Here is a 20,364-nt window from a genome sequence, read left to right on the forward strand (position 1 = left end):
TAGTTGCCCTCCTCTGGACCTGCTCCAGCACCTCAATATCCTTCCTGAACTGAGGAGCCCAGAACTGGACACAGTACTCAAGGTGTACTCACCAGCGCTGAGTACAGGGGAAGAATCACATCCTTGGATCTGCTGGCCACACTGTTCCTGATCCAGGCCAGGATGCCACTGGTCTTCTTGGCCACCTGGGCACACTGCTGGCTCATGTTCAGCTTCCTGTCAATCCAAACTCCCAGGTCCCTTTCTGCCTGGCTGCTCCCCAGCCACTCTGTGCCCAGCCTGTATGGGGTTGTTGTGGCCAAAGTGCAGGACCTGGCACTTGGCCTTGTTGAACCTCATCCCATTGGAATCAGCCCAACTCTCCAACCTCTCCAGGTCCCTCTTCAGAGCCCTCCTGCCTTCTGGCTGATCGACACTCCCTCCCAGCTTAGTGTCATCTGCAAATTTGCTGATGATGGACTCAATCCCCTCGTCCAGATCATCAATAAGGATATTAAACAGAACTGGGCCCAACACTGATTCCTGGGGGGCACCACTAGTGACCGGCCGCCAACTGGATGCAGCACCGTTCACCACCACTCTCTGGGCCCGGCCCTCCAGCCAGTTCCTAACCCAGCACAGAGTGCCCCTGTCCAAGCCATGGGCTGCCAGCTTTTCCAGGAGAATGCTGTGGGAGACGGTGCCAAAGGCCTTGCTGAAGTCCAGGTAGACCACATCCACAGCCTTCTCCTCATCCACCAGGCTGGTCACCTGATCATAAAAGGAGATCAGGTTGGTCAGACAGGACCTGTCCTTCCTAAACCCGTGCTGGCTGAGTCTGAGCCCTTGTCCATCCTGTAGGTGCTGTGTGATTGCACTGAGGATGATCTGCTCCATAACCCTGCCGGGCACTGAGGTCAGGCTGACAGGCCTGTAGTTTCCTGGGTCCTTCTTCCGGCCCTTTTTGTGGATTGGCATGACATTTGCCAACTTCCAGTCATCTGGGACCTCCCCAGTGAGTCAGGACTGTTGGTAAATGATGGAGAGCGGCTTGGCGAGCTCATCACCCTTGGGTGGATCCCATCTGGTCCCATAGACTTGTGGGGATCCAAGCAGCCCAGTGGGTCACTAACTGTTTCCTCCTGGATTACAGGGGGGCTGTTCAGATTCTTATCTCTGTCTCCAAGCTCCAGAAGCCAGCTGTCCTCAGGACAACCTGTCTTATTGTTGAAAACTGAGACAAAGAAGGTGTTAAATACCTCAGCCTTTTCCTCATCTTTGATAATTTTATGAGTCCAGTTTCAAATAAAAGCTCAAAATAATCACAGGTAAAAGGGATACATATTCAAGTGACTGTGCCCCATGGCAACAGTAGCCTGTGCACTGACTGCACCAACCTCTTGTTGATTCATTTTCTGTAGTTACTTGGATAACTACAGCATTGTGCTGTCTTCATTTGCCCATCCCAACACACAATCTTCTCATGCAAACATCCTGCAGCCAAAATCCTACTCCCAGACCAAACAAAGGCATAAAATCTAAGATCTATTATCTCCAGTTTTCTACAATTTTGCCCCTTCTCCTCACTTTGCAGTTATCTTATAACAGAAATAACTCTTGGCTGTAAAGATTCTAGCTGTCATCCAGTGTACCATTCAGAAAAAGAAGATGAAAAAGAAGGGGAAGCAGAAGGGCTGCATGTTCTTCCAGTAATTTTTCCTGTAAGAATAACCGAAAGTGATGGAGAAGGGTGGTAGTTCCCTCTGGAAACCGCAGGCATGATGCCAGAATACTGCTGCTGGGTATTTCTGTGGAAGAGCTAAAAACCTAAATGTCATCACAGTTATATTTCTTTAAAATTTACTGTTTGTCTGAATATTCAGAAAGGCCTTGTTCCCACTGTACCATGTGGGGCAGGACAGAGTTCTAATGTGTGGTGCTCCAGCCAGAATGTCACACATTTGGTTCTGCACACATAAAAAAACCCCAAACCACTCTAGGAAAACACAACAGGAAAAACTTGAAATCCTCTAAACTAGGAAAGAAAAATAGTGAATTAATCAACCGTGGCAGATCCTTCAGTACTATTCAGGAACTTGTATTTTAACAGCACATAGAAGCAATATATATGTTGTGAAGATGCATCTTTAGACACACTCAAAATTCTCCTTCCAAGCAGTATGGGTCAGAAACACTGTTATTTGGTGTGTTTTGCAAACACTTTATAGAGTTTCTCAAGATACTGTGACTGTGTCATATCGTCAATTATTCTACTTAAGTGCGATCACTATAAGTCACAGCTTAAGGATTAAATACACCCCCCAGCTTAGAACCCTGAAATCTATAAACTCCAGCTTTTCATAAAAGAGCTCTTTGGGAGAATAGTTGTATGGACTTTTACACTGAAATGCTCCATTCTGAGAAAGAGTGAGTCCTGAACTTGCATTATTCTAGTTCAATTTGTTCTGGAATTTATTTAAATCAACATGTTCTTATTCAAAGGATTTTTTGGGGTATTTTTTCTCTTGACAATTTTTCTAAAGCATGCAGGACTTTTCATTTTACACTAAGCACTTTTTGAATACACTTCACAGTTCTTATAATGTATACAAATACATATTAATAACTGAAACTGAGAATTGAGAACTGAGACCTCACCTCAATGCCACAAAAGAAATAATTCCAGTCATTATATAGGTTGTTCCATTTCCGGATGCTGAAGACTGATCACTAAATTCCTAAAATAACAGCTGAATGCATTCATCATGATTTTAAAAGGACTCCACCCTCATAATTATGCCAAATGAAAAATACTTTCACATTGCCTCTAAAATGGGGAGAGGGGAAGGCTTGAGATTTTATGTTACTTCAAAGTATTATATAGTATAAATTAAGTTTTTAGCAACAACACTAGAATTGTTTTTCTTACTTAAATGATAGCCTGGGACAGTAAATATGTTGGAAAAAAGATCAATAACTAAGATATTTTCTTAGCAACTCTCTTGATGCCCTGGTTTCTCAGCCTAAAAGAGGATAACTACTGGAACAAACTTAGGTACATTTAAAAGAGCATATCACCATTTGTGAGGAAACAAGGGTATTAAAACAAGTATCCATACAACTTGTAGATTTATTTTTCTTGTTTTGGAAAGACAGTGGACTATCCAACCTACTTCATAGAGCTCGGCATAACCTAAATATACCATAACACTATGTGCTTATTTATTTAGCCATTACAAAACCTGTCTACCATCTTGTCTTTGCTTTTCTTTTTTAAGCAGAACTGCAAGCAGCTCAGTGACACTTTTATAATATTTAGTAAGAAATACATAATTTGATACAGAAGTATTAATCTTTGGTTCAAGCTAAAGCTTGAAGTCTGAATTTTTTAGCACTTAGCTAAATATTAAATGCTGACTTCATTTAAATGTCAGAATAACGATGAAAAATCAAGAAAAAGAATGAGCCTAGATACATCACTAGCATCTTGAAAATTATAATGTTTAAATGATTACGAAAGACAGTGCTTGACAAAGCTAATAGTCAGACTGATGTAAGTTGTTTTATTGTAAGTTGATGCTGATGGCCTTACAACTATATTTTAAAAAATATAAATTATATACATACTATTGTACAGGGATTAACTTGTTAATTCAAATAAAAAACATATAGATATATATTCTATGTACTCAGCACATCCCTTGCCATAAAGTTTTTCTCCCTCTCGTAATTTTCAAAGATTTCAAAATGCACACCCTGTGATTTCCCTCATTATAAAAGATGTAGTTTTATATGATATTACAATTACAACTGAAAAGTATTTGGCAGAGATACAGAATGAATTTGGTCAGTTCAGTTCCCTTAAAATCAACAAAACATTTTATGTTGGGTTTTTTTAAAAATCTATCAGTCTGAAGAATTCAAAGCCCAAAATCTGCTTTTTAGGAAAATATTATCACTGTTATGAGTCAGGTTTTCTGGTAAGATAAAAAGCAAGGAATAAACAATGGTAATCTATTCACTTCCCTATATTGCTCTTAATGAAAGCAGCAGAGGTGTTTCTAATGTGATTTTACAGCTACCTGGGAATGGGAAGCTTCAGCCAGCAGCTAACAAAGATCCTGAACAACTTTTCTTTAAGAAAGTCCATAGGTTTATCATGACACCTCTTCTTCCCCTTACCCTACCTTGCTTCTTGGCTTTTCACCCCAATTTGGAGGGAAGAGTTTTCAGTTTCCTTGCAGAAATATTGGGAGTAATTTTTAACTGTATTTGAGAAACACTGAAGAAAACACAATAAAAACATGTCAAAGCAGCTAGAGCAAAGTATCTTGAAGAACATGCTATTCTGCTTAACCTTCCCAATACAAGACAACTTCTTACAATAAGATTCTAGAACTTGTCATGCTCTGAATTTAAAGGTTGCAATTCTTGTGCCTTATACCATGTCTCCTCCAATGCCTTCAGTACCATTTGAGAAAAAAAATCACACAAAATCAGTACATATTCCATACACAAGTTTCTTCCCTTTTTTTAATGTCACCAATACTATTTCAATTGCTACACAAATCAGAACAATCCCTTCCTTCTTATTCTTCAATAATTGGCAGATACGTGGGGTTTTTCTTAGCTTACATGTATCTCACTAGGCTATTAAGCGTTGCTACTCGTTTCTCACAAATCAGTCCCAGTAGCCTCTCTAACATGGGGTCAATTTGTATGCAAGAATGCAGGCAGTTATTGTCCTGGTACTGAGATGCTTTCGTCTGGGAGAGATATGGAAGGTGATCGTGAATACTGTTGCATACTTAATTCTTGGTAGGTCAAATATGTTTCACTTCCTGAGTGAGATTTATTGGCAGATACCACCAGGATTTTTTAATACTTTCTGAAGGCTTCAGGCATTTGCTCATTCATTAGCAGTAGCAGCACTATATTTAAAAGGACCTGTTAATAAATTGCCTATCTCCAACTTATAAACTTGGGTCTAAAAAACCTGACTCAAAGAAACACACAATGACATTGGTGATGTCTAAGTATTTTTACAAGCTGTTACAGACAAGCTCTTTTCCAACTTTCAATACTTCCAGAAATTTTCTTCAAAACTTGAGAAACCACTATTGTGTAATAAAAGCCATATCTATTACTAAAATACATGTTTTTAACATGGTGAAGTGCGCTTCCATCAGTGAGGTGATAACCAACTTCATAAATTAATTACTAAATCATTTTGTCAGCATTTAACTCTTTGAAGTCTCTGATACTTACCAATTTTTGAAGCATTTTATCCTTGGAAACCACTGCTTTCTCTGACAATGAACAGATACATAAAAGCTGCAAGTAGTACCAATGACTCTTAAACATATATGCAATTCCTCACTCCTATATCTTCCATAAGCTGGTCATTTTCTTCGCTTGTCAGTTTACACTTCTTCCTCTCCCGGAGAGCTTTCAACTATGTGACAATGAAGAAATCAAACACCAAAATAGCAACCGCTACATATCCTCTGCCCAACAGCGTAATTTCTTCTGCCTTAAGGCAGTGTTTGGCACTGAAATCCAAGCCTGTTTACTTCTAACTGGTGTATATTACACCAAAGACTTAACTCTTGCTTACATAAAACTTGCAGAAAAACCAGTTTACTAACAATGGTTCTATTTAGTGTTTAGAGCCCAAGCCAGCGGTATCTTTCACAGCTAAGGAAGTACAGAACCCTAGTTCCCATGCAGAAGAACAGAAGAGCTCAAGCCCTACTGCTACTTGTATCCCTATAAATAAGAAACAAGTCAGCAAATGTCTATGCATATTCACCTTTTTTTTAGATTTAGAAGCTGTTTAGACTGGTGACAAGTTTAATATTTTAAAATAAATTATCTTCAGGAGTTTTAAAAATAGTTTTTATACCTGAAGTCCAATATATTTTAAATAAATCTTTCACAGTTTAATTAAAAAGCTAATACTTGCATGAAGGGGTCTTGGAAATAGATATTCCTATGCTCATCTGACTTGGGATGCATGAATTCTGCCATCCATATGAGAACCAAAGGGAGAAAACCCGAAATAAAGTGAGCAAATGAAAATGCAGCAAATAAACACTGCGACTTCTAAAACAGGAAAAAAAATAAATTATTAGCTACATAGGTTTTACATGCATCTGCAAGGTATTAGCAGACAGAATTAGAGAGCTGAGAGGACAACAGCAGTCATGCAGATTAGAAGCACAGCACTCCTGCCTTTATAACTCAGCACACATGAGCAGTTCCACCCATGCCCATGGAGCTGTCTGTCGCATAACCAATAAAGTTGCTAGTGACTGTTCATTGTCACCAAGCATGGCAGGGTGTTACATAGTATTTCTTTAGCCAGTATGGTTCATTTACAATGAACCTCTCAGAAACATCTGTAACTGTAAATTAAACATTTCCATGAATATCTTCCAGGGAACTGAGGCCAACTGGTACAAAATGACATGTTTCTAGGGTGGTAAACTCCTCTAGTCTGCAAAACAGAGTGGCCTTGGAGAAACTGTCTTTTGGGAATGATCCTTGGAACACTGACTACCAAACAGTGTCGAGAAATTAGGTCAGTGGTTTTGGCATCAAGTTAATCAGGATATTTTTCTGTAAAACTTACTTTGGACATAGCTAAGGAAATTCAAAATGTCCTCAGATCGAGTCTGCAGCTACAAAGAACTGTAACCTATCAAATCATCTTCAGCTGGTAAAGGAGAAATAGTTCAACATCATGTTAAATAAAAACAGGCAAAACTGGACTCCAAAGCTGAGGAAACAAATACTACTTCATTACTGCAGTGAGAAGGCAGATGTTTTTCTCTCAGAAGAGAGGGTCTGGTTAAAAACTTCCATACACACAACACACAGAGGCAAAGAAACAACCCTATCCCTGTGTTCATAACCTACATGGTTATCTTACTTAATGTGGTTACTTCACTCTCCCACATCAGATGACATGGACATGCTACTTTGAGAGAATTGTCCTATCCTACCCTGTTTCCTCAGCCTGGCAAACAGGTCTCAGGAACAAGATGGGAACAAATGACGCTTTAATCACCATCCAGACACAATTACGAAATAATCATGACTTTCACACGGCAAGCTCTCAGATCTGATGAAGCCACAGCCTCAGCAAAGGATGCATTTCACATCCTAGGGCAGATGAAAACACTCAAGAGCTGTGGCTGACTCACACAAAGAAAGCATTTTACAAAACTGCATTTTTGCCAGGCACATTTCTCTGGCCTTCTGTATACGGTTCAGGTACGTAACTTGGGCCATATTACACAAAATGCTTTAAGGTTACAATATTTATATTAAAATACATTTTATGACACAGCAGATTAAAGCAGGAGTTTCCACATCTCTGCACTGTACAAGATTGTCCACTATATTAGGAAATTCTATCCCATATTGTGCAAGATCTCTGTTTTGTCATTGGTTATAATCTATTTTACATAAAGTAGCTTAATTAACTTATATAAACTCATATTTCTTTAGAAAATTTTGTATGCTTGGCAGCCAAAAACCTCTAGCTTTTTCTAACAATTAAAAATCTACAGTGATGCCTTTTATCTGTAATAATGGCTAAAAATTATACATACCGTACAAAAATCATTCTAACTACTAATACTACAATTATCCTCTGCAAGTGTTTTTCTATTGCTAGCTACCTTAATGAGCACTGCCTCCTAATATTAATCAAAATAAAAATGTATTTTTCACAAATTGCAAAAAAATTATTTTTTGTTGTTATTTTGCAAATACAACCCCTACCTTCTGTGTACAATGAATAAAACAACTTCTGTGTATTCAAGATTTCTTGAAGAAAGCACTGATATTATGGCATATTTCCAATGCCCAGACAAGCAAAATATGCAAACATTTTTTTATTAACATGAAAATTAGGACCATTTCCAGAGTTAGCAATTGGGTCCTTTAACCTACACTCTGTTAATGTGTTGAGAACTTGGACTCAAACATAATTTTCACACAGCAAAGCAATTTCTTAAATTACCTCATGACATTATCCTAAATAGTTTTAAAAATAAACACTGTCCAAAATCAGAGTCCACTAAAATTGCTCTTACTCTCTAACTTTTCTGGAACAACTTTCTCCTTTGACATCTGCAGTGAATATAAAATCCTGGGGAAAAAAACCTGAAACCACAGGAGTATCTCAAATGGCCATCTCTAATTTAATGAAGTCAGCCTATTTTAGTGAAAGAATGCAACAAGCCTGATCAGATAGACACTATCAAAACGTGATTTACCTCAGAGCTGTAAGCCTAATCTTTTGCTGTCTAGCATGCACCAGTTAAGCTTCTATAAAGAAGGCACAACTAGATTCATAACAAATTTCCATCTCAAATTACGAGGTCACAGAGAACAAACACTACATCAGGAGTTTCCACTAAATATGAACAGAAAAGATTATGGGTCATCTAACACTCAGTCTTTGTCATCCTTATCAGTTTTTACTTCTGGGAAATACACAAACCCTTTAAAGTCATTAAAGCCTATAAATATCTTCCATTACAATGTCTATTTGGGATGGAGTGCGTTCCAGTTTTCACAGAATCAAAGAATGGGTCAGCTTGCAAGGAACCACAGTTCAACCTCCCTGCTCAAATGCCTAAAGCATGTGGTACAGGATTGTATCCAGACAGCTCTTGAATATCTCCAGTGAGGGAGACACCACAACCTCACTGGGCACCTGTTCCAATGTGCACAGCAAAAAAGTTCTTCCTCGTGTTCAGGTGGAACTTCCTGTGTTTCAGTTTGTGCCCATTGCCTCTTGTCCTATTGCTTGGCACCACCAAGAAAAGCCTGGCTTCATCTTCTTGGCACCCTCCCTTCAGACACTTACAGACTCTGATGAGGTCTCCTCTCAGTCGTCTCTTCTCAAGGCTGAGCAGGCCCAGCTCTCTCAGCCTTTCCTAATAAGAGAAATATTCCAGTCCCTTAATCATCTTTATAGCCCTCTGCTGGACTGACTCCAGGAGCTCCTTGTCTCTCTAGTACTGAGGAGTCCAGAACTGGACACAGCACTCCAGGTATGGCCTCACTAGGACTGAGTTGGTTTATTTTCTTTTTTTTCATTTTAATCTTTCCGATCATTGCAATCTGACACTTGCACAGTTGCTAGTAATTTTTTAACATTATTTAACTCATTTATAAAACTCAGAACATGTATTATTATAGAAAGATTAAATTATACAGCATAAAAAATAACAACTAGCTAAGACTTTATCTTACAAAGCTAACTTTGTACACCTAGGAGGTTAGGCTGATAAAGTACAAATATGATAAGTCTACCGTGTGACATGTTCAGAGATTAATCTCAAATTTCAGATAGGGGAAAAAAAAGTCAAAGACTTATTCAGTAACAGAATATTATTTTCTGTGTTCCAAAAGTGCTATTTTAATTGATACAATATTCTAAGATTTTAATTTTTCTTTATATTAGAATAGCTAATTTCAGGATTTAAATTGTGTCTTAAGCATAAAAGAGGGGTCCCTCAGGTTTCAGTCTAATTATTTTACATTATGTGTTGAAGTACAGCAGTAGTGAAACAGAGGTGGTGATACAATCCACACAAATTTTAAAATACTACAACAACAGAAACTCCTATATTAAGACCATATTATCAGTGAGTCTTCCTTTTGCTGGGTCACAGGACTCAATAATTAACATCAAGGCTCTGAGTAAGGCCTCAGCTTTCATTTACTTCAGATGACCTCTTCAAAGCTTCATTATAAGATTTAATTGCACTAATTAACAGAGATCAAAGTCAATTAGCTATTTGCAGGCTGCACATCACATCACAAGGCACCTATGTTTGCAGTGATGCTGCATGACAACAAACTAAATCAATTAATGTAACACAACACTTGTTTTCTTTCCCAAACGTGCATCTCCAGATTTGGGATGTCTCTGTGCAAATTTTGGATGTCTCTGTGCAAATGTTGTCAAGGCTACCTAGCCCAAGCTCAGTAACATTAAAAGTCTTTATAAATAGGTATTACTGGTTTTTCTAACTAGCAAGAATTTCCAAAAAGCAACAAGAAAAATAGTAAGAAAACACACCCACCTTATCAGTGTCCTTTCAACATTCCAAAATCAAGGATCAATCTTCCTGCACAGCTATTTTTTTAACTTCAGAAGACATTTAGGAGAAGTAAATAATAAAATATTTAACTTTTTCACACCACAGACACCCTTCAATCTCTCTGTGAAATGCACCTTTGCCCTGAATCTAGGCTGGACAGCAACAGCAAGCACAGCACCAAGCCCTTTGGAACTTTCCCTTCACAAGTGACTGCACAGTGAGTGCTGAGGCAGCATGGCCACTTATCTGCCAGTCCTGTACTTCATTAACATTTGTTTCTTTGAATACAGTCTAACCTTCTGTTCTCTATTAATTACAGCTCTACTGCTCAATGACCAATGGTAGAAAAAAATATACATAATATGCATAAAGCTAATGACATCAATTAATACAGTGGCTCCAATTTTCAGTTGAGCCAAGACATGCCTAAATTCATGTGATCTTCATTTTTCTCCATTAGAACATGCATAGAAATATAGACCTAAATTGTAATATGTACTTTGTGCTAGTACAATGCTAGTACTACAATGACCATTATTTAGGTATCTCCAAAATCTATCTTGAAGGCTGACATGTGCTTCCTTTGCCTGAACTTTAACCACATATAGCTAAGGCATGACTTCAGACTTCAGTGTCTGAAGTGCTGCACTGTGTGCCAGGGCATCCCGAGCTCAATGCCACAATAACATGGCTGCATGACTCCTGGCCTGCTCATAGTTACAGTCTTCTGCAGCTGCCTGGAAAACACTTTGTAGACATGTTTTTCATCTTTGGATGATTTTACACATTATTTCTTATTTGATCTTATATCTCTTTTGGTAACTTTTTTTGGGTGGGATACTGAAAGCTGGTTGCAGCAGGAGACTTCAGAGTGTTTTTTGTTTTCTTAGCTTTACATCATATATATATTAAGCTAACTCACATTCTACATTTTAAATGCCGTATCAAGTTCTCTTGTGAGACCCACTAAAATTCTCAAACACCAGGAAAACCTTCAGATGCTGCAAAACCACTGCTTTAACCAATGAGATTGAGTTTATAGCACTATTATGCAACATGACAAGCATGTGCAAATCACTTGCCTATGTTTTCAATGAATAGATAATAATAAGCTAAAAAATATTTTTCAGCTGATGTACATGCATACCTAATAATAATGATAAACATTAATATTGCATTAATTTATGTATTCTTATATATAAAAATTGTAAATGAAGCAATATTGATCATGATTCAGATTGAGTACAGGATCAAAGATATCTAGGCAAAGCAAATGAAGGGCTAAATGAGGTGAGATGCCTCCAGTCACAATAATTGCACATGAATGGCTTCTGAAAGGAGTAAGATGAAATACACATACATGTTACTGAGCTCTAAACTACCTACCAGCTTCACAACTAAGGCAGGGCTGATGACTATGTGAAGCCTGCCAGGATGACCAAATGCATTCCTCCTCTCCTGCACGTAATCACAATCCCTGTTCCCACTCGGACAACTGACGAAACTACATTTTTAAAAGTAGTTTGCTCTCTTGACCTGACTGTGATTGTAGGTTTATTACTCCAAGACATTTGGGAAACATTCATATGCAAACATTGCCATTTTTGCCTTACTAACCAAGTCTTGTCCCAAGGCTGGATCACACGTGTCTTCTTACTAATCCAGTACTGACAGTAATGCAGATCATGACCACACTCTGTCTCTCCTTTTCTTACAATTAAACTCAAAAGAAGTAGACAGCTCAATGAAGATTTCTGTCCTAGGACACAAGATAAAAAATATCTTATTTGAGAGAAATTGACAAATTAGAGGTAAACATAGTTTTAAAGGAAAATTATTGAGGCTGAGAAAATCAGGAACACCTTTAAAAAAGGGGAGATAGTTTGTTTTCTGTTGTTTTTTTTTTTAATCTAAATACATGAAAATAAAGCTTTTTGATCCTGCAGCCTAAAAGGATTTTAAAAACTTAAATTATCAAAATATCTTATTAATTGCCCATAAACCTGGTCAAGCCCTTTTTTTCAGAAAAATTAAATCTCAAAATCTCCTTGCACAAAGGACTCTGGGCTCAGGGCTATTTCTTAAATATTTGTATTTGGATTACCTGTTTGGCTTGGTCATGAATGCACTTGTGCACCATCTCCTTTTCATGTCTACAGAAAAACCAAGAACCCAAGAAAACACACCCCAAACAAGACCAGGCTTTGTAAAGATGACCACGGTATGGCAGAGAGACAGCCAAAATACTTCTCTTTCCAGGGCTTTGCAACTCTCCTGGGTAGCAAACAGCTACACTGCATAGTCATGCACTTTCTGTTTTAACAAACGTCATCAGATTTAGCTTTAAATATATTTTACCCAATTTAACGGAAGTAACTGTGATGCCAGGCATTGGCTATAAAACCAGTTTACTAAAAACTCTCAGTAAATCTAGTAACTTTCAGTACGGTTTTCTTCATAAACAACTTTTACATATTACTTTTCACACTGATACAGCTGAATGAAGACAGTGCCAATTACAAACACTTGCTTTTTACAACACTGAAAATAAAGCATTAGGTTTGCAAAGTTCTACAGAAATTTGAAGAAATATTCTCTACAAGTGTTTGTGTTTAGAGCCCAACAAGCCTGCTCTCTGTAGCTCAGAAACACCTGCCCACTCTCCACCTTGACATGCTGCATCTCCACAAAATCAGCCAAAGCAGTAGCACTGTAGCAGGTTCTCAAAGAAGGAGACAGCCAGAAAAAAATCCAGCCAAGAAACTAACTGGAACTTCTCCTTGAGAAAGCAAAACTACTTTAGTGTTGATATTGACCACAACTGAGTACAAAAATCTCTTTCTGCAAATAAAAAAAATTTAGAGAAAAACCAGTGATGTTACAGTGTGATAAAAAGGCTTAGGGAGAAAAGAAGGTATATAGGAACCCAGGGAAAGAACAACAGGGTCAAAACCACCACCATAAAAATCCTGGTTCCTGTCCATTTACCATCATACATATAAAACCAAATGAAAGTCTGAATCACAACATCAATTAAATTGGAAAAGACCTCTGAGATCATTGAGTCCAACCTACGACTGAACACCACATCAATTAGACAATGGCACTAAGTGACACATTCAGTCTTTCCTTAAACACCTCCACGGATGGTAACTCCACCACCTGCATAGGCAGCCCATTCCAATATCTAATCACCCTTTCTCTGAATTCTTCCTAGAACAGAGCCAAGAGACAAACTTTGTGCTTTTAAAAGCACAAAGCCCTCCAGAGTTTCAAGAATTATCTGGACAACACTATCAGGCACATGGTGTGATTCCTGGGGCTGTCCTGCGCAGAGTCAGGAGTTGGGCTTCAATGACCACTGTGAGCCCTTCCAACTCAGGATGTTCTATCATTCTATGATAAAAGTTAGGTCTTGATGATTATCAGCTGCTCTGTGAAAGAAATCAAAGATAACACAGCAATTAAGCTACAGTTTCTTGGAACATTTACTCTGGACTTTGATCACTGTCTCAGTCCAGTTCTGTAGTCCATCCTTATCCTTGCTAGGGAACCTAAGCAGAGATGCTTTCTCAGACCCCATAGAATGCTGCTTCTCTTCTCCTGGTCTGAGCTGGCCAGAGATGAGAAGAGGAGCCAAGCAGCTGCACAACTACACCAAATGCAATTGACTGATCCCTTCAGAAAACCTTTTTCCACATTATTTTCTAAATTTCTTAAGAAATTTTGCTTCATTTTCAGAATCCTTAAAAATGTTCATAAGAACCTTTTTTAGAAGAGCAGATTTCCATTATACGTGATTTTAAGAGAAGTTAATACCATTAAAATTCAGGGGAAATTCATACTGAGAGATATATTTAATCTTACTGTAAAAACTTCTTGAATGAATCGATTACATTCACAAGTCAAATTTGCAATTCAATTTCTACCATTCATGTCTGTCACTGCTGCCTGAGTGCAAAATCTTGCTCAATTTGTCCGAACGAAGCCTGGAGTACTCTACATTTTAGTGAGACTAGGAGGACTTTGGAGTTTCTGGGGACAAGAAGATGGAAGAATAATGGCCCGTTAACTGGTCTTTCTTTTCCTGAGTATTTTGATATATTTGATATTCCTGAATATTTTGATAGTATTTCTTCTAGGCAATCAAAGGGAAAAGGACAGTGGAATTATTTTTTTTCTGTACTAAAAGGTAATAATTACTATAGATTGCCAAACCATTAGAAATCTCTGAAAGGAGACACATGAATAGTTTTTCTGCTCAATTCCAGTTGCTATAGATCAGTACTCCTGCTGGGAGTACTCCTGTTTTCCCTTTTATATTATCTGAGAGGAGCAGATTAGGTGATCAGTCCTCAAGCTTTCTCTTAATCCTCTCAAATCTCCTGTACTTCTCAAGTTCCTCTCTCCTTTCCTAGCTGTCTTGTTCCCCCTTAATGTTAAACTGGAAAGTAGCTTCCTTCAGGATGCTACAATGTTAAACAGTCATTACTGGCACAACAATGCGATTTTTTCTATCATTAGCTGAGTTTCCAGTGGCTTTAAAAAATTGAAAACAAACAATCCCCCCCTAGAATTAACCTCCCAACACCCAAATTCCCAAAAACAACTTAAACAAAAACAGCAACGACAAAAAAAAAAACACCACAAAAATCTTTCTTGGCATCATTAAGGGGATACTGCTATGTTGAAAGGACTAGGATTTGAAAATACTGTATCCTATAAATAAATAAATTGCAAATATAAAAAAATAAAATACAATTTAAAAAGATTGATTCTGAGAGATAAATAAATTCTGGGATTTCCCTGATTACTGCTAAGCTGTCCCTTCCTTAGTGACCTCTCTATCACACAGAGAGGAAAGAGGACTAAAACCAAGATCAATCACACAGCTAGACTGAAGTGACCCTGCCCAAAAAGTTTTTGGCTCAACTATATATTTCTGCACTGCAACCGGTTAAATGCAAGAAAGAAGCATGAACGTAAAATTTCTTTTCAGAGAACACTTGTGTCCAACCACTTAAAGCATCTGTGTGTGTCATTCACATCCTGCCACATCTTGAACAAGATGAAGACACTCTAAGAAAAGCTTAACCTTTGCCGAATGGCAGTGGAGGATGTCAGTGTCAAAGGTGATTAAGGTCTCCATATACTAAACCACAGATTTTCTTGAGTAAAGTGCAGATTTGAAAGAGCAGCAAAAAGACCAGAAATGAAGACCAGCACAAACTTGTAGATCACAGTAAGACAACTCATTCTTTATAAAAGCACATATCTTTTCAGCACAGGAAAATTCATGCTGGACATAAGAAGCTTAGGCCTCTGTTATAATCTCAACCTCTATACTTTTAGGTATATGAGGTCAAAATTTTTTAGGTGATATGTATATATTTCAATCCCCCTGTCACCTTCTTACTTCTTTAGAAGAATGTCATTATCCAAACATCTGGATCTGTTGTTTTCTCTGTAATATAATAAGCAATATCTTGTGGGCTGTATATTCATGTAGAAATATTGTATATGTCTGTTACATACACTGTGTTGAAGGCAAGAGAGAAAAGTATACTGCTTATGTTCTCTGCACTTGACTGTGTCTTATGTTTCTCATGATGAAGAACAGGACCAACAAAGTCGACACACATTGTAAAGGCCTGTTTAAAAACTGCTTACCTCATGATCTAAACTACTTGCAATAACAGATTATCTGATTAAAGCTCTTCTAACATAAGTACATAAATTTATTTTGCCTACAGGCACAAATGAGAGGGCATCTGCAAACTTACAATAATGTTTATCTATTGGTCTCTTTCACAGCTCAATAACATACACTAAAGAAACATTTTAATAAATTCATCTGCCTTTTGTACTTCAGGGAGGGGGGGAAAGAAGAAGCAAATGCAGACAACAAATGTAAGCCAACAATTTAAAAAGCGTTTATTACAGTACACTTGGCTCCTGACAAACTACTCAAGAACCTGTCATATGGCATGCCAAGTTCTTTTAAATCTCTGAACAGGTTTATTATTACTGCTCTACAAAGCCTGCAACAAGTCTTGGCAGACCTACCATTCAACAAGAGGAACACTAGACCAGATGTATTTAGAATCCAAAAGCACAAAGTTGCCATTTTCCATTTACAAGTCACCCTTAATCTTTTCAACTAACCTTTCAAACTATAATCTATCCAGGGTCTTGCCTGCTTCAGCAAGACATATAGACAGAAACGGAATGAGGGAGTTCATTTGTCAGGCTAGCTCTTCATGGGCCAAACTCACTTTTCTAGTATAATAATTGGTCTTTTTGTAAATGTAACTGAAGACAAACTAAAATGACTGAATGCTGCTGGGCTGCAAAAACGCAGTGCATGGATACACAGTATGTCAGACGATATTCACTGCAGCACTGTCTGGAGGATGCATGTAAACACACATGCACACACACACATCCAGGTTAATTTTGAATGATCTTTCCTCTCCTCTAGGCTCTCCTTTTTCACCTCCCAGCCCCAAAAACATCAGGACTGACAAAACTATCATATTAGAGGTGGCCAGGATGTCACTGATACTCCCTAAATTATCAGTGATGAGAATTTCAAAATGCCACAATTATTAATTCTCAGATAGCCATGTAATATAATAATGTAGTAATATTTATTAAACTGTGCTTTTTTAAGAAGAGTCTCTGGCTCACAGAATTGAAACAGAGAGAGTTTAAGAAAGAAAATTAAAAATTAAGATTCTGAAGCATAATTCTTTGGCAAACTATGACAACTCTAGCATATTCAGGACCTAACCAGAATAGAAAAGGTTTTTTCATAAAAAACATATGTCTGTGGCTTGTGGAGGTCAAAGGCTTCTCAGAGATTTATAAAACTAGCTAAGATACGAACAATGGAAATTATCACATTATTTCACAAAGTGCAAGCATCGATATATATTTTAAGATTCATGTTAGCATTTTCTGAAAAGAAAACATACTTTCTCACCTGGAATTCTTTAAAAGATGTTGATCTCTTGAAACTGAAGCAATCAAATAACCAAGAGTATAATTTAGTAAATAATTATAAAACTGAGGTAAAGTACTACACTGGATACAGATTAATAAAGGAGTGAATTAATCCGTGAATTATGCTGCCTGAAGGAATTTAAAAAATTACAATGGTTTTTGGTGATGTGTGGGGGTTTTGGTTGTTTGTTTTTTAAATGGGAGTGTGTGTGCATGTGTGAATTTCACATCATTTTGCTACAGATTATACCAAAGGACAAAACACTAAGAACACCTGAGAACTTCAGTTGCATACATCTCAAAACACTGAATTAGTATGTCAATTTAGCCCATGCACATTGGTCAGAGAGGTAACTTTACAAACAAGGAGCATGCTTCTACAAACTAGGGAGCGTCTTTTGACTGCTTGAGCAAAGATGTGTCTAGGATTGTAACCCAGTTTCAGGTCATTATGTAGGCATTCTTCTTCTTTCCTCATACAAACCAAGATGAGTTGCCCAAATGTGGACAACTTTATGAAAACAAGCATCACACAGATGGTGCTCTCAAAAGCTCCTGTACACCTATTCTCATCTTAATGACAAAGATCAGCAGTTGGAAAGGTCATGACTGAGACCTCCCAGGATGATGAAGAAGAGCAACTAATCATGCCACAAGTTATGCAACTGCTGGGGGGGAGTTCAAAAACCAAAGCAGATTGCTACAAAGACAGGCCTATGTACAACAGATAGATATCTATATAACTGTAGGGATAAATACTTACCTGTATGCACAGGAACAGCAGACAGCTCCAGACACCTTTCTCCTCAGGGTAAACTCAGAACCATGAGACACTGCAAGCATTTTGCTCTACATGACCACCACACACCTTCCTGTATACCTCCAAGGTGAACACTGGGATCTGACTAGAGATTGATGAATGTGAGATTATCCATGTTAATATTCTGATAACATTATGTAAATGAGGTGAAAGGATAAGCTTAGAGGAAACAAAGGGTCTATGGATCAGTGTTTCCTTTGTAAAAAAAATTTTGGGGTAGGAAACTCATTGGGCAGAAACTCTTTTTACATAGGAATTTTTTCATTCAGATCACGTAATACTACTATCAATAAATAACTTTCTGAGGGCAGTCAAAGAGCAAACACACACTGAAAAACCCGCCATAAAATGGGAGTTGTTTCTTTCAATGATATGATGAAATATTCCATATGACAAAAATGACCTCCTAAAAATCTTTGTGAACTTAATGCCAGGACATGTTTGGTTACTGCTTGTCAGGTTAAGTTCATTTTCTCCTTTCAACACGCACCTCATATAAAAAACAATTAATGTTATTATACCATAGCAACTTTCTTTACACAGTCATAACAAAGATCTGTCCCATCATAATGAAATTATGTAAAACATGAATCCACCTTAGTTGTATAACACCACCTAAAATGGTCTTTAAATACGATTCTTTTACCAACAGTTATTTTCTGAAAATGCATGCTTTTTGGACAATTAAAAATCTGAAGTTGCCTTCTTCAGTTTAAGAAAGCTGTTTTTATGGTTTTGTTGCTTCTTAGCTCCTTAAAGGAGTTATTAGCATTATTCAAAAAGATAGTTGATAAAGAACATTTAACTGTTTAACAATATTCAATAGACAATAGATTATAGAAAGACAAGTCAGTGCACATATGGCAGGCAGATAAATGATGCACATCTGGATTACTTTTGGCAAGAAACACAGCTAAGTGTCTAATGCCAAATTTAGCAATCTGTCACTATCAATACGTGCATTTATTTAAAAGACGTCAAGAATTCAAAGTCATATTTTCTATTTCTTCATAAAAGTTCCAGCTCTTCATGAGATGGCAAAACAGGTGACAAAACACATTGCTTAAATTGCCAAAGGCTGTTTAAACAGGGAAAATTTTGAACTCGCCAGGCATAAAGGAGTAGCGAAATTTTGAAGTCAATTTTATTCTTCATTAGTTTACACTAATATATAATCAAGTTCTGAATAACCAGCCTCAAAACTTAGCTAGAAATGTTTAAAACAATTTGGTAAGTTTAAAGAAAATGAAACAATATGAAATTATCAGAAAAGTTGTTGTTACATTTTCATTTGTAACAGTAACTGATTATTTTTAGTGATAGTTTAATCAGAAAATACATCAACCCATATCTACCTTTATTGGCCAAAACTAAGTAACAGATTTAGTGGTAGAGAGAACTTACACCATCTTGAAAGGCAAGCATAAACCTGAAGGTTGAGAAGACCTACTTGTTCTTAATTTAAATCTAATACAAGTAACCAAAACAGAAAAACTACAATAGCTACAGATTAATATTGCCATAGAAACCAACTGTTGTATATTATTTAAAAAAAAAATAAATCAAAAAGCCAGAGCAATTTTTCTCAAAAGAAGAGGGAGAATGACCAACAAGGCCTTTACAAATCCAGAAGTATTTTAAAAATATGAAAATTAAAATCAGATTTTGTGGCAAAAAGCCTACTTGTTTTCTTATACATTAAAATCATTCAGTTCATACTAAACAAGGGGAGAAGGGAAAGAAGTATCACCATTGTATATCATTTTTAATGTAGAAAAAGGCTATAAAAACATGTTTTAGGAGTTCCAAGATTGCCATTCCTTAAGAAAAGGTGAAAACTCCTCAGCCTGATGGTGCTGTTTCCTTACTATAAGAAATTCCACTCATCTTTAGCTCAATGATCATATTAGACTAATCCACAGTCCTCCTATGATTTATATCTCTGAAGGAAATAAAACCTCATTCTGTCTCATTTAGACTGGATAGATGTATGGAGAGACAACATTACGCCTGCATAAGTAAATTTAACTTATATATTCATATTAGTATATGAATATCTGAACTATAGAAAAGCTTTTATTTACATTTGTAATAGAACCTTAATTATATTCACAAGAAATTAAAATTACTTGAGATAGATAATAAAATTTATTCTAAATGCTTATTAAAATTTATCTTAATATTTACCATACCAAAACATAACAATTTTGGAATATATTTCAGAACCTAAAACCTTGGCATGTGTTCTATAAAAGTAGTAACCATTTACATTTTATTTCACTCATATAAATAGGTAAACAACACAGGTAAACGCTAGGCAGCTTGAATTCACACAGGTCTTTGAGAGTTTTACTAAAGATGGATTTTTGTTTGTCTGTTCATTTGTACTTTCCTGCTGGTTTACTTTTCAGTGGATCACAGTACCTGTTTCTC

The 20,364-nt window shown here is 37.0% G+C and overlaps 1 protein-coding gene across 6 annotated transcripts in view; it reads right to left on the reverse strand.

The window, feature by feature from the left end:
• ARL15 (ADP ribosylation factor like GTPase 15) overlaps positions 1-20,364 on the reverse strand; it is a 274,201-nt gene that overhangs the window by 86,716 nt on the left and 167,121 nt on the right. The gene's annotated exons all lie outside the window — the stretch shown is intronic.

This window comes from Neopelma chrysocephalum, unplaced genomic scaffold, assembly GCF_003984885.1.
Source record: "Neopelma chrysocephalum unplaced genomic scaffold, ASM398488v2 Primary Assembly neopelma1_96770, whole genome shotgun sequence".
NCBI lineage: Eukaryota > Metazoa > Chordata > Aves > Passeriformes > Pipridae > Neopelma > Neopelma chrysocephalum.